Source organism: Tiliqua scincoides, chromosome 4, assembly GCF_035046505.1.
Source record: "Tiliqua scincoides isolate rTilSci1 chromosome 4, rTilSci1.hap2, whole genome shotgun sequence".
In the NCBI taxonomy this organism is placed as follows: domain Eukaryota; kingdom Metazoa; phylum Chordata; class Lepidosauria; order Squamata; family Scincidae; genus Tiliqua; species Tiliqua scincoides.
Genome location: NC_089824.1, coordinates 135,368,209 through 135,382,475, shown reverse-complemented (window position 1 = coordinate 135,382,475; position 14,267 = coordinate 135,368,209). Strand labels below are relative to the sequence as shown.

The following is a 14,267-nucleotide window of genomic DNA, read 5'->3' as shown; positions in this document are numbered from 1 at the left end:
GTGGGGCTTAGACCTAGGTAAGTGCGTACAAGACTGCAGCCTCAAGGTAGTTTAAAATGAGACCAGCTTCCATATTACCCAGACACTGTTCACATGAAGAATGTTCAAAACCTATAGAAATCCAGTGGTTGTCACCATGCACGCTTCTCTCTTCCCTGCAAATCACTACAAGACAGCAAACCACTGATGACTTATACCACTTTGATAAAATATAAAGACATTTGCTATACTGCATTCTCTTTGACTGCCAAAGGAGTTCTTTAATAGATGGAAATATACAGAAGAGGGACCTACAATCAAACTTTGCCTCTCCCAAACCTATTATCCAAATGGCTCAAAGTAAGTCAATATCCTCTCCCTGCCTCTCCCCTCTCCCATGTTCTGCTACTGGCTTTTTCCAATTGACACCTCAATATTCTGGAGGGCCACTAAACATGCTTCATCTACACAAGGCTGTGACTTTTTTTGGCAGCAGTGATGGAGCTGCTGGTGTTCCTTTTCTTATTATATATCAACTTATCTACTTTTGTGTTTCTAAAGAGTGTGTAAAAATTTTCAGCTTTTCTGTGGGTGGTTCAATTTTGCATACAAATGGACAGGCACTCAATCACGTGAGTTCATTATTAATACATAGATATCAATATTATACTGTATATCAGAGGTTAAAATTACATCAAGGTGAGCAGGATAGTCTGCTCTAGGAAAAATAGCTGAGTCCTGTGACACCTTAAAAAACTACATAAGCTTTCATGGGCAAGGCCAGTTTGCCAGATGCACAAAACAGTCTTTCCCAATGCAAGAAGCACTCATGGCAAGCATCAGGAAAGAATCTGCAGGGACCCCAAAGACCAATTACCAGAGCAACTTGAATTGTTCCTCAAACCATGCAATGCCAGAAATTATACGTGCTCTAGTGTATGAATAAGCAGTTTGCAACGTGAAATTGACACCCATGACCATTTCGCAAACAATGAACAGAAGAAAATCGGAAACCAAGAAATTATTAGATACAGAAGCGCTAAACAGAACACCCTGAATAGGAAAATTGTAACCATTGGTTAGATCACTTTTTCCTGAAGGTCAGCGTATAATCAAGCAATGCCGTCCTTTGTGGCTGAAAGATTTGCTGAAGTGGCATACAAAAGAGGGGTCATGGCGGATAAAGCTACACTGACTCTAAGAACCAAAGGGCACAACCTTGCCAACACTTGGCATCAATGAGGCTTTTACTCTTTAATGTGTTTAGGACTGCAGCCTAAGTCAGTCTTTAGTTGCACAGGAAAGAGAATTTTTCAGGGTTACATGGCTCTCATTGGAAAGGTCTGCCTATCCTCCCCTTTCTGACCTGTTCATATACAGCCACATTTCAGCAATAAGGTCCATTACTTTCCACTGATCTCATCAAATTTGAACAGTCTATTATACATCTTCATGTTCTTTGCAAACAGAAATAAACAATCTTAAATTGTAGAATAAGATGGCAGCTCCTCAAACCCATACACAGGATGTGGAATTAAATCCCATTTAGGGTTGGGCATTTAATCCATCAAAAAAGACGTGCTCAAGGACTGATCAAACATTGATTAAATACTGTATTGTCACATGACAATCAAGTATTTTTCAGCATTAACTTTACTAAAGCAGCAAAAAAGAAGCTTGAATCATCAGCAGGTTGACTGATAGTATCTGTCTGTCCAACTGACAGGAAGGTGTACCAGTCCCACTGACATCAGCGTCACTTATGCTTGAGAGCATTGCATGCAGGACTGCAGTATAAGTCAAGCTATTCAAAATCCCCAATTCTCTGTATTCTCAAGGTAGGACTGTGCAGTACTGAAAATTTCATCCTCTGCATCTACAGTCACAGAGAGAGCAAAAAGGTCAATATCTGCTCTGTACCAGGTGCTGCTATCCCATCTCAAACAGTGCCCTATCCAGCCATAACACTGAACAACATGAACATTACAGAGAATATTTGTTTCTCCATCCCTTGTCCCCTTGCCCCTCACAGTTTTTCTCCCTCAGTGCCCACAACTACTTGTTTCTATTCCTCCAGATTTTCCAAGAGCAAACCAGCAATAAATCTCCTATAGATAAAACGCTGAGTGGACAATTTCTTTTGTCACTTCTAACAAGAATTGGTCATAACTGTTCCACAGGGTCCTTGATTCTCTGCTTTATGCTCATTTCCCCCAAACAGATCCCCCATCTGTTTCTTGTATTATCTCTTTTCCTTCCCATTTATTTTCCTGCTTTGCCTTCCACCTATTTGCATTCTATTATCTTCCCGGTCAAACTTTTTCTTTGCAGCATGAAAAATGGCTTCCTATTCCTGGTCTTCTTATCACAGCACAGTTCCTAAGGCCCCCTTCCCGTCAGTATTCATAACCTTTGCCCTCAACAGAGAAAGTATTACACGGCAAGGCTCTTCTGAGTCTCCTAGCATTCTATCACAAGCTATACAATACTGCAGATCAAAACCATAAACCTAACAGTTCTTCCCTGAGTAGTTCCAATGATGTTATTGCTGTTACTTGGCAACGTTATTGGTCCTTTTAGTCTAGTTCAGGGGTCTCCAAACTTTTCAGCAGGAGGGCCACATCATATATCTGGTGTGGTGTCGAGGGCCAGAAAAAATAAATTTAAATTTAAAATTAAAATTTACATAAACTTAAATAAATGAATATATTTATTCTGATTTCGAAGTTATTTTTTCCCAAATGGAAAAGGGAGACACACAAATGGAGCCATGCTGCCAAAACTCAAGAAACCCAAGAGAGCAGAATAAGTAAAAAAAAAAAAGGGGGGGGGAGGGCAGATACATCTCTGCGAAATCAAACAGGGGAACCCCAGGAACTTCAAGGAGTTTTCCAAACAGAAAAGGGAGACACATAAATGGAGCCATGCTGCCCAAAGTCCTCCCTACCTCACCCAATAAAGCAGAAAAAATAAATAAAAGCAGATACATCTCTAAGGGGCAGAAAGGATCTTTAAAACACTGCTCCCTTGAATAAGGAGAAATGAATCAAATACCTTGGGTTGATACACCCTCCATGAGCAGCCTGACTCCTCCTCCTCCCCAGCAGGCTGAAGGTCACTGAAGTCTCCTTTAAATTGTTAGAGGCCGTGCTTGCTTATGTGGTTCTAGCAGAGCTCTGCAAGCCTTGGCCTTTGCAAGGTTGAAATTTGTGCCTTACACGCACATCTCTCGCAAGCCAGAGTCACTGCAGGCCTGTGGTTTGCCACAGGCTGGATGGAGGCTCACTGTGGACCACATCTGGCCACATCTGGGTTGGGGTTTGGAGACCCTGGTCTAGTTCTTTGTTTTAAAATCAGGGTTGACCACAAAACAATGCAAAGCAATTGTTTCAGGAACACGTCCCACAGGAGGCATCATTTCTTGCTCTGAACATCCATCTCTAGCTATCTCATATGCCCAGCCATCTCACTGAATGACTTCCAATGTCCATCTCAGTATGTTGAGGCAGTCAGCAAGGTACACTGAACAGTGGGGGTGACAGGAGTGTTGTAGCAGGCCCTCCCTTGACCTTTAGCTGGATTTAGCACATCCAGCTAAATCTCAGCAACACAGCCTATGTGCTTACACCATGTACACACATGCATGAGTTCTCTCACATGAGGAACCTTCCTTTTTGCAGGTCTCCTTATTCCACATTTAGAGCCTACACACATACAGCTTGCATGCACATAGGCTTGTTTTAGTATTTCATCTGAACATGTGGAAGTCAATGCAATCCCAATCCCCCACTCCATCCATTCAGTTTACCCTTTGTCATCAGAACATCTGTACATCTTTAAAAATGGGAGTTTTCCCTAATGGGGAAAATAACAACTTTGGGGTCAGAAGACAAGTGAATTTCACACCTCAATCTCCATTTCCTACTGAAGGAAGCTTAAGTACATGTACCTGAAACAATCACATACACCTTCCTGTTTTCCCCTGCCTCCAGTTTACTTCCTCCACTGTGTCAATATCTAGATTGCTTTTTCCGTGGGGGAAAAAGACCTATCTTTTCATTCTACATAAAGTGACCTGTACACTGATGGACAAAGGGATCTATCATTGTGATCTCGATCTACCCCATCCTTTAAAAAAAAAAAAAAAGGTTAGATATTGCTAACTTATCTAGTTTGGTTGAATGACTATCCAGAATAGGATGGGGGGAGCTGGAGGGGAATTCTTGTCTTTGTTCAGGTTTTGTTTTAACATGGACTCTTCTAAGACTGGTCTTATTTTAAACATAGGCAACCTTTTACTGTCTCTAATTATGTCTTTCAGATCCATCTGTGATTTTTAATACCTTTAGATTTCAAAAACAGTTTTAGTTCCAATGAGCTGATGGGCAGAATTCTTGTAACAAAAGGCCTGACAAGAGCCAGACAGAAAACACAGATTTGATTTGCATTTACTGTAGTTTCTGATCCCATCACAGCAAAGGATATCTAATCCAAAAGGGTGTTGGCCTGCAGGTCCTAGCTTGTGCAGATGCTGAAAGCGCTGCATGCCAAGGCCCAGGGGACCAGACCCAATCCAGAAAAGGGTTAATCCAAACTAGGGAGGGTTTGCCCATCCCTAATTAGAACTGAAGGTATTGAGCATGCCAATTTGACATGCTTGCCATTTTCAAAAGCACAATTGCTGTCAGAAAGGCACCATATGAAGCACCTTTAAAGACTTTTTCCAAAGACAAACTTGGTTGGGTTCACATGTAACAAGAAACTCTGATTTGTGCTGACCAAGTTAACCAACACTGTGCTTTTGCTTCCAGATATATAACAGACAAACCATGATTTAGAAAGACAGTAGTCTGCTTTCGTTTCCCATCTACTCAAGATACATCTTCATAAGGCTATAGGTTCCGTTCCACCTCCAAGGCACAGGAGCCTTGGGACGCAAAAGCAATAGCCCCAAACATGGAATATCAACAGTCTGTGAATTCAGACAAAAAGTCAAACTACAGCAAGCACAGATATGGTTTTCATACCACCTTCAACCCATGGTTTCAAATCCTTGGCTCCAAACATAGTTTGTGGGCAGGCCAGACATAATGCAAAACCATTGTTTAGCTCAGGGCTGCGTGAACCCAGGACCAGGGGCCGGATCAGGTGTTCATATGGATCCGTCTCCCCAGTGAGTGAATCTTTCAGTTCTGCTTAGACACCACACAACATCCTCCTCTTTTAGAGGACAGGGACGCTCTGGGCAGTCACGTCTGCCTGAATGTCCTGTCGTGAGGACTTCTGGGACACCACGCAGATAACACAACTGCCCAGAGCATCCCGAAAGAGGATGGTGTTGTGCCGCATCCAAATGGAATGTTCAGATGCAGTCCGGACGGGGACCACGTTCCAGGCGCGCAGCAGGCGCAAGGTTTGAGAGCCACTGGTTCAGCAAAACAAGCTATGGTTTTGCATTAGGTCTGAAAGCAGCCTTCATCTCAAGCCAGTACTGGCACAGCTTTTAAGTAACATTTCCCAGGGTTCCAAGTTCTTTCTTTTGCATTTGTTTATGTGCTAGTGGGGCAGTAGAATGATGGTATTTTCAAATAACACTGCAGGACTGGCAGTGAACCATAATGAACATCTTGTTTCCAGGACAGGGCCCATCACTCCAAATATAAACAGTAATGTATTCAGAAGCTCTTGGGGGATGGTTGTACTTTCTAAAATCAAAGACATTTCATTTCCAGGGAGTTAAAATAAGTTTTAGTTTAACTAGTACATCCAAATCCCAAGGAGAGAGTTATTCTGACGCCTGAGAGCTGCTCAGAAGTTGCCGTGTGTAATAGGACATTTCCACAAATCTCGGCTAAAGGCTATGGGAACTGGAAGAGTGCCAAGATTAGCTATGTTATGCCACTCACAGCCATGCCCCCCTACTCCCATATGCCTCTCGTAACTTTTTGCTTGTTTCTTTTTATACTTAATGTATTACTATGTGTTCCGTCAAACTTCAGGAAGTCACAAAATATACATAATTACACCCTGAAAAGGATAGAGAGGCTTGCATTTTTTTCCACCTGTGTGGCAGCTGAAACATCATCTTGTTCCGCAACACACACTTTGCACCTAATGCAATACACCATCCTGCTAATAAATTAACTAAAGGATGCCCAAAATTCCCTTCAAAAAAGCGGGGGCTAAATCTCAGTGCACATGTTTTTCAAACAGAAGGTTTAAGGTGCAATACCTGGAACAGCCAGTTTTAAAAGTTCTCTACAGGCGGTAGAGAGTAGTCAGATGACTTCAGCCTTTCCAGACCTAGCCCAAAGACACTTTATGGGACCCACTTCTTGATTTTTTAATTTTTTTAAATGATACATGCTTACAGTCGTCATGCTGCTGGTGCAACCCACCTTAAGTCAGGTTGCAAGCCAATGATGAGTCCCAACCCAACCCACCATCTGAAGATCAAAAGGCTAGATTGCCTGACTTGGTATAAGACAACCTCTTACCTAGGGCTTACAAGACCAGAAAAAAGAACTCCTATATTCCTCGTGTTCCACATGCCGTGCCCTTAATCCAGTGCCAGTGGCACTCTGCCCCTATCCTTACCAGAATGGATGAAGGGTAGTCTTGCTGTGAGAAAAGACCTGACTCATGTTCCCAGACATTATTTTTTAAACTTCTAGGGCTGGGGTGTGTGCATGCACACATGCACATATCTTCACAGTTAGGAAACAGGAAAACACACAATCTGAGGCTGCAACTAGCCCAAATGACAGAAAATTCATTACTGATCGCCTATGAGTTTATTTAAGTAAATACAGTAAATGTAACCCTAGGGCCTTGACTGGGACATCAAAATCATTTTTCTGATCTGAATCCCACCCACACCAGAGCAGAGGCTGCAGAGTACCTGTCCAGCAAGTCCCCATATCTGTAGCTTGCTCATCAAAGGGCTGGGTAAGGAAGCTGATACAGTTACGGATATGCAGCTGATGGCAAACCTATACACAAAATCAGTTACAGTATGCTAAATCAAACTGGATGAAGGGTAGCTCCAAAAGCGGTGCCTGGTGGCCAGATGCTCATGGCCACCCCAGTGCCAACTCCTCTACCTGGCCAACTTCTGAGGCAGTTAGGATCTGGATTGCCACCAGGGAAAACAAGCTCACAGGGATGCTTATTATCTGGTGACTGTGGGACAGGAGCAGTAACATCTTCCCCTTATGCCATTTTACAATGTCTTGTCTTCCAATGCTGCATCATGGCTCGGAACATCCAGGAATTGCTAAATAACATTAGTGGAAGAAAGCCCACTGCTACCACTTGCTCCCCACTGTCCCAGTTAGCCTCCCCACTGGATGTCCAGGCAGGAAGCTAACCAGGAACTGGGCAGGGGATGAGCAAGAGTCCTTTACGGCAACTGTTGTAGGTAATGGCATGAAGGCGAACTCATAGTTGTCTGCTGTCTGGTCCTTAAGCACCATGAGGGCCTACATATGCTTAGATCAGTGCTTTCCAAAGCATGGGAAAAATGTGCCATTGGGAGACCGCTGCTCTTGCCCTGCCCCCACCCCAAAAAGCTGCCATTGTCACTGACTAGGTCCCACATCCTAACCAACTTTCCCACACTGACAAAGATGTGCCAATGGAGCATCCTGCAGTTGGGTGGCAGACACAGAGGCCTCTTCAAGGTAGGGGAATGTTTGTTCCCTTACCTTGGGGCTGCAGTGCCCTTACCTTGGTGCTACAAAGTTGGTTAGGATTGCGCCGTGGGACAACAAGAAGTAATCTAAGGTTTGAAGCAAGCCTGCAATAGGGTTGTGTGAATGAAGTTGTATGCATACTTGTCTCTTGCTTTCTTTATTTGAGTTTAACATTACAAAGAAAATTCCTGGCCTTGGAGTAACAAACCCTTCCCAAATGTAATGCCTGTCAAATCAACTTTACAAAAATTCCATTACTCTTCATTTGATTTGGCTCGGGCTAGAACTGTACACACCTAAACTAAACGCTAATCACTAAAACCTAGATGTTTTCAATGCAGAATTGGGATTTGGATATCCATCTCATGAATAACAAAAGCAACAGAGCCAGAGCAGTGGGATACTGGGGGAGGGGGGAGGAGATGTTATGTAGGGCTCTGTCTCACAACCTTTGATACAATTAATTTTCAGAGATAATAAAAGCCCCTAAGATTGTCTAAACAGATCCTTCATTGGGAAACTCCTTATCAGAAAACAAACCATTTTAATCTTTACCAGATTGAAATCTGAAAAGGAGGCAAGGGCCCCTTTAGAAATAAGACACAGTTGTGCAAATGTGCATGCAAAGGAAGTACTGTACACACAGATAGAGATGAGGCTTACAGATTGGTTTTGAACATTAGCATTTGCAACATGTGGTAGGAAATCAGGTTAAACTAGAGAACATGGCTAGAGAAATCATGCAAGCAAAACATTAGAAACTGGCTTGCAGAAGACAAATATAGTCTCTTTGTCTCAAGAACAACAAAAGACCTTTTTCCTGGGATAAAGAAAAGAAAATTAAATACCAAAGAGATCAATCAAGCCCACTTTCACTAAAGGTCAGAAGACCACAGCCTCCAGATACACACGTTTGAACTAGGAAACTTCTCCCACATGTGTGGAAAAGGCTTTCAAGTGTGGCACCTCGAACACAATGAGTCAAAAAAGAGGCTTCCTTTGTGTAGGAGTCATCTCTCCTCCATCCAACTATGCTAATGACTATAAGCCTTTTTGTGCTGAGAAATCCATTACAATGAAAGGGAATTCCTTGCTTTTGAAGGCAAAACAAGGAGAAGGAGGGTCTTGCTTTTCACCAGAGACTACCCAGAAAGAGGTTTAATCCTGTCTTGATATCCAAGAGCAGGGAAAAGGAGGGCCAGGACAGGAACTTAACAGCCAAGGAACGAGAGAGCATTACAGAGACAAAGCTCTGCAAAACATGGAGTTGAATTAGAAAAATTCTCTCTGGTGCCGCTGCTCATACAAAGGGCCAGTCTTTACAGGAGTGCATGTCTTTTAACAGAAACTCTCCAGGTAACTAAAACCAGACCTCCTCCTCCTTCATTGCACAAGGAAATAATATTGTGAAGGTATCAGGGACGTCAGAATCCACATATTCAACCATCAGTATGAGACAGAAGCTGTCATCAGTGCAGAATCCAATGTTGTGCATTTGAAAGCAACTGCAACTCTGATCCAGAAGGGCTTCTGGTGCAGTGTGCCTTTTTTGCCCACAGGGAGTGTGCAAACACAGGAAGCACAACAGGAAAACAGATACACTCAAAACCAGAGGAGAAGCCCAAAAATGCAGGTAGAGAATCACATGTTAAAATGCTGCCTTACATTAAAAAAAAATTCAGTTTCAACCAGGGGTTGGGCTAGAACAGTGATTTTCAATCTTTTTCATCTCACGGCACACTGACAAGGCACTAAAATGGTCGAGGCACACCGCCAGGTTTTTGACAAGTGCCAAGACACACCATGCTGCCAGTGGGGGCTCACATCTCCCATTGGCCCTATTAATAAATGACCTTCCCCCAAATTCCTGTGGCACACCTGTGGACCACTTGCGGAACACCAGTGTGCCATGGTACAGTGGTTGAAAATGGTTGGGCTAGAATGTTTCTCCATAACATGCAAGTTCTCTATAGGCACGGGCATTTTGATGCAAAGGAGAATTCAATCGCACAGCTCCCTGCCTACATTCTGAAGCGATATAGTGCTATGCTTCTGCTCAATGTGTATCTCGGTCCTTACTTGCACTGTAGCACTGTGCACTCTAGCACTGTTCTAGAATGATTTAGAGCAGTGTTTCTCAAACTGCGGGTTGGGACCCACTAGGTGCGTCGCGAGCCAATTTCTGGTGGGTTTCCATTCATTTCAATATTTTATTTTTAATATCTTATACTTGATGCTATCATGGTATGTGACTGCATTTGGGGAAATGCTACAGACCTGTACTTTTAACAGATCTACTATGTATATGTTTTTAACAATGATAGTCAATGGGGTTTACTCCTGGGTAAGTGTGGATAGGATTGCTAAAAATTTCCTGCTTGATGATGTCACTTCTGGTCATGACATCACTTCCAGTGGGTCCCAACAGATTGTCATTCTAAAAAGTGGGTCCCAGTGCTAAAAAGTTTGAGAACCACTGATTTAGAGTTTGTGATCATGTATGCCTCTTTAAATGACTCTATGTACCATGGCTCTCCAAGCAGAGTAGGCAATTTTCTCCCAGGCAAACCTTTTTGTGTGATCCTTCTCCCTTCCATCAGTAAGGTTTTCAATCACAATATAGCTCCTGTGGCAGCCAGCTCTACCTTAGCTCGAACTGGTAGTTCTAATGCATGCATTAATATATATTTGGCTCTATAGTATGAAAAGGTTCTCTTACAGCCCAATCCTAACTAACTTTCCAGTGCTGATGCCTTCTTGCCAACAGGTTGCATGCTGCACCCTGTGGTTGGGGGGGGGGGAGCAGACACAGAGGGCTCCTCAAGGGGATATTTGTTCCTTTACCTAAGAGTTGCATCGTGGCTGCATCAGCGCAGGAAAGGTGGTTAGGACTGGGTTGTTTTTTAAGCATTTATTTTAGTTGCTACTCCATGGAAAATCCAAGCTGGGATAGGATTGTCAAAGTTTAAAAAGCTGAAGGGGCAAAAAACATAGGAGCCCCTAGCGCATAATGGAAGTGTGTGTAAGGAAGTCTCTCTTTACCAGACAAGCGCCAAAGACCTGCTCAATACTTCTCTTTATGGCATTATAACTATTTCTTTATGAAGAACCCATCTCCTGTGCACTGCATGGGCATTTTGCATGGCAAATGACTTACACATAACAAAAATGAAAAACAATGTCAGTAGATCATTAGGAAACAAATGTTCAGTACCAGCCTTGACTGAACTGACATAATTTTATCAAAATCAACATAAATTAATTCACAGCCAAAGCTTCCTCTCCTGTTGCTAATTGCACCATGAAGAAGCAGTCTCAAAGGCCCTTCTTTTCTTTTTTGGTTGTTGCTGAAAAAACTAGCTAGCTGCAGATCATGACCTTCAGATAAGCTTTTCCTTCACAATCTATAGAGGTCTCTTTCAAGGTCTCAGCATAACCAGCTTAATCTCAAATTCTTATCACTAAACCTTCCCTACACGCAAAAGCTGAGAAACTAGCGTTGGGCCATCTGCTTAAGCCTCTGCTAAAGACTTCCTATTTGAAAGGGGCATTTATCAAAGTGAAGACTTTTTTGCCATTGAAAAAGTACATGTGTTATGATGAACTGTTCCCACAATGCATGTGCAGGACTGTGGCTGGCATTAATAATCCACATGTAGTTGAGTTTCTTGCTTACAGCCACAAAAAGTTCAGCTTGATATCCTCTTAAATGATGAATCAGGGACTTTGCATATAGCTATGTTAGGATACATGCTGCTTTTAGCTACAATGCATAGATTTTTAAACTTGATGCTCCCAGAGAGAAAATAACAACATTTTGGATGGAAAGCAACCAAGAAATGGATCCAACGATAATCCCCAAAGTGCTTTCAGAGTTGTGTTGCTTTTCAGTCCAGCGAAGCTATAAAAGAGCTAATTGCTCTTAAGTCATCATAACGCCGAACCAGTGAAGGATGGCCACTACAGAGACTGGACCCTATGGTTAGAATAAGGGAGGCAAATGTTTTTCCAATCTGAGGCCTACATAGCTGGGAGGCCATATTCAAGCCCACACACATGCACTATCTTTACTCATTGAGGTCTGCAGCCACACACAACCATGCAACCATGCACACAGATATGGGCACTCGAATCTGGACTGAGAGCAGGACAACTCCAAGGAAGAAGCTGCTACTGAAGAGAACTTGCACACAATGCAGATTGCCTAGGGACACTGAAATCTTTCTGTCTTCTCCTACAGGATGCCAGGCCTGTTCCATTTATGGCCTGCCCAGTTGAATGAAGCCCAGCAACCATGTAGTAGAGCTCTACAGCAATGGTTTCCAAACTGGGAGCCGTGGCTCCCTGGGGAGCTGCAGAAACCAGCAAGGGGAGTCTTGGAATCCTTGAGAAAAACCCGCCCTATAGGATTGTAGCCCTAGGGGGAGCGGCAGTCAGTGGCCCAGTAGGTCAAGGGAGCAGCCAGTCTGTATTTTAGTTACAAGGTCAGCACAGATCTATGTGGCAAACTAACACATTTGAACTCACCATCATGTCAATGGAGGGACACTTGGCAAACACCACCACAGTATTTAAAGATCCTTTCCTTTTACAACAAGCACCTGGGAACCATTTTTAGTTTTCCAAATTTACAGCGCTCTCATTAAAAACACACTGATCTTTTTGCTACACTCAGATCTTTCTAGAGAGCGAATATCAGAAGTCTAGTGAATGGGTGCATTTTATTGTTTGGTCCAGATAGTGGGCTGATGTTCTGAAAGTGAGAGGCATGGACAATAGCCAGGGCAAACTCCTTCCTGCCCCATTACAGTTTGTGAACTGACTGCACTAAGAAAATGACAGCCTGTCAGATCAACTCCTCCCAGTCAATACAACAACCAGGCTGTGTGCCTCTTAGCTTTTACTGATTGAGAGTGCCGAAGGAGAAGCTCCCTTAACAACTCTTATGTACTTGCAATCCCTGTACTATGGACCCCAGAATACAGCCCTGATTGCATTTCCTGCTTCCTCTCTCTTGCTTTGACCTGCTTACCTGTACCTCCAGGGCGAGGACACAAATGAGCATTGCCAGAAAAAGGTATTTGTTTTATCTAAGCCTTGTGAGAGACTTGGGTGGCATACTTTTTGGCTTCAGGGTGGTTTTTTTTCTGTTTTTGCTTTGTTTTGGCTCAGGAAAGCTATAGCAGATTAACTACATCTCTGGAAAAGCATCTAAAGTTACAAACACAAGATTAGATAATGTAGATTGACCACTCTTGGACATTCTTTAACCACCCTGACATCCCATCAGGGTACATACCAAGTGATGAAAGGGCAGAATTTTCCACTGTCCAATCCAATTGCTCCCCCACCCCGCAGTAACAGACCTCCCATTATAGATGATGGGGCAAATGCCCCAGGCACTTAGGAGACTTCAGAACCCCGCAGAAGCCTCTCTAATGCTCTCAAAGGGGTCGAAACTGTGCTTCCATTTTTCCAGAAGCACAGTTTAAAGCCTTGGGGAAGCCTCAGGAAGCTTCCCCAATGTAGCTTATGGTTGCACGCGGTTCCGTGAGCCTCAAGTGACAGGGGGGGAGCAGCATTCTTTGGGAGGCACCATCTCGAACATTTGCCTGGGGGTGCAAGGCTGGGGATGTCAACACTAACACCACCACCCCCAAAAAAAACAACAGTGGGATAACTAAAGTAACCAAGTTAGCATCTTCCAAAGGAAAAAAACAAACCAGGCAATCTATATGAATGGGTGCCATAATGTTGCAAATTCACAAATGTTTAAATGCGTCAATTACGGCTAGGGAGTGGGTGGCCGGTAAGTGGGTTAGTACCAGACAGTTGTCCAGACCAATATCCAAACATTGGAATACTAATAGTATTTATACAGCACATTCTGAGCATGCAGAGAGCTTCATAAGGATTATCTTGATGTAGTCCTTACAACAATCCTGTAGGTATTATTGTCCTGTTTGCAGCTAAAGCTGAGAGGGAATGGGTTGCCTAAGGCCACCTAGTGAGTTTGGGGCAGAGAAATTTGAAACTGAAGAAGTCCTGATTTGCAGTAGTCTCAGCCACCACATTATACCAGCTCTTTAGAAGAATGCAAACAGTGGTAAAACATGGGCTGTGGAATGGATGGCCCGACTCTGTGCATGATTTCTTGCAACAGGCCACGCAAAACACTGCTGTCTGAGTGCATCCTTACCCCATACTGAACTGAAGCAAAAACTCACCAGTCAAAACCAACATTGTAGTTATTTAAAAAGTTACTGGACCATTCTGGAATGATCCTGTAGACAGGAGTTAAAATGAACAAATGCTTAATATAGAGCACCTATACCAAGAACCAAAACAGATGTGACAGTGGCCAATTTTAATGCTTAAATTCAGATCCTCTGTTCATCACAAAGAAACTGGGGAGTCCAATTTTAACAGGAAAAAGGACACAGGGGTAAAGAGTTTTGAACTCCCCTGTCCATGGTTTACCTTCCTATAAGCACCCCATCCCCATTGCATCATTTTTCCCATTCCCACACTGCAATACCAAAACCGAGCCTGGCAGAGAGAGAAGGACATAATGAGAACGTGGAAGAGAATTAA

The 14,267-nt window shown here is 43.1% G+C and overlaps 1 protein-coding gene across 1 annotated transcript in view; it reads right to left on the bottom strand.

Moving 5' to 3' along the window:
- The window catches only part of TGFBR3 (transforming growth factor beta receptor 3), a 160,794-nt gene that overhangs the window by 140,108 nt on the left and 6,419 nt on the right, over positions 1 to 14,267 (bottom strand). The gene's annotated exons all lie outside the window — the stretch shown is intronic.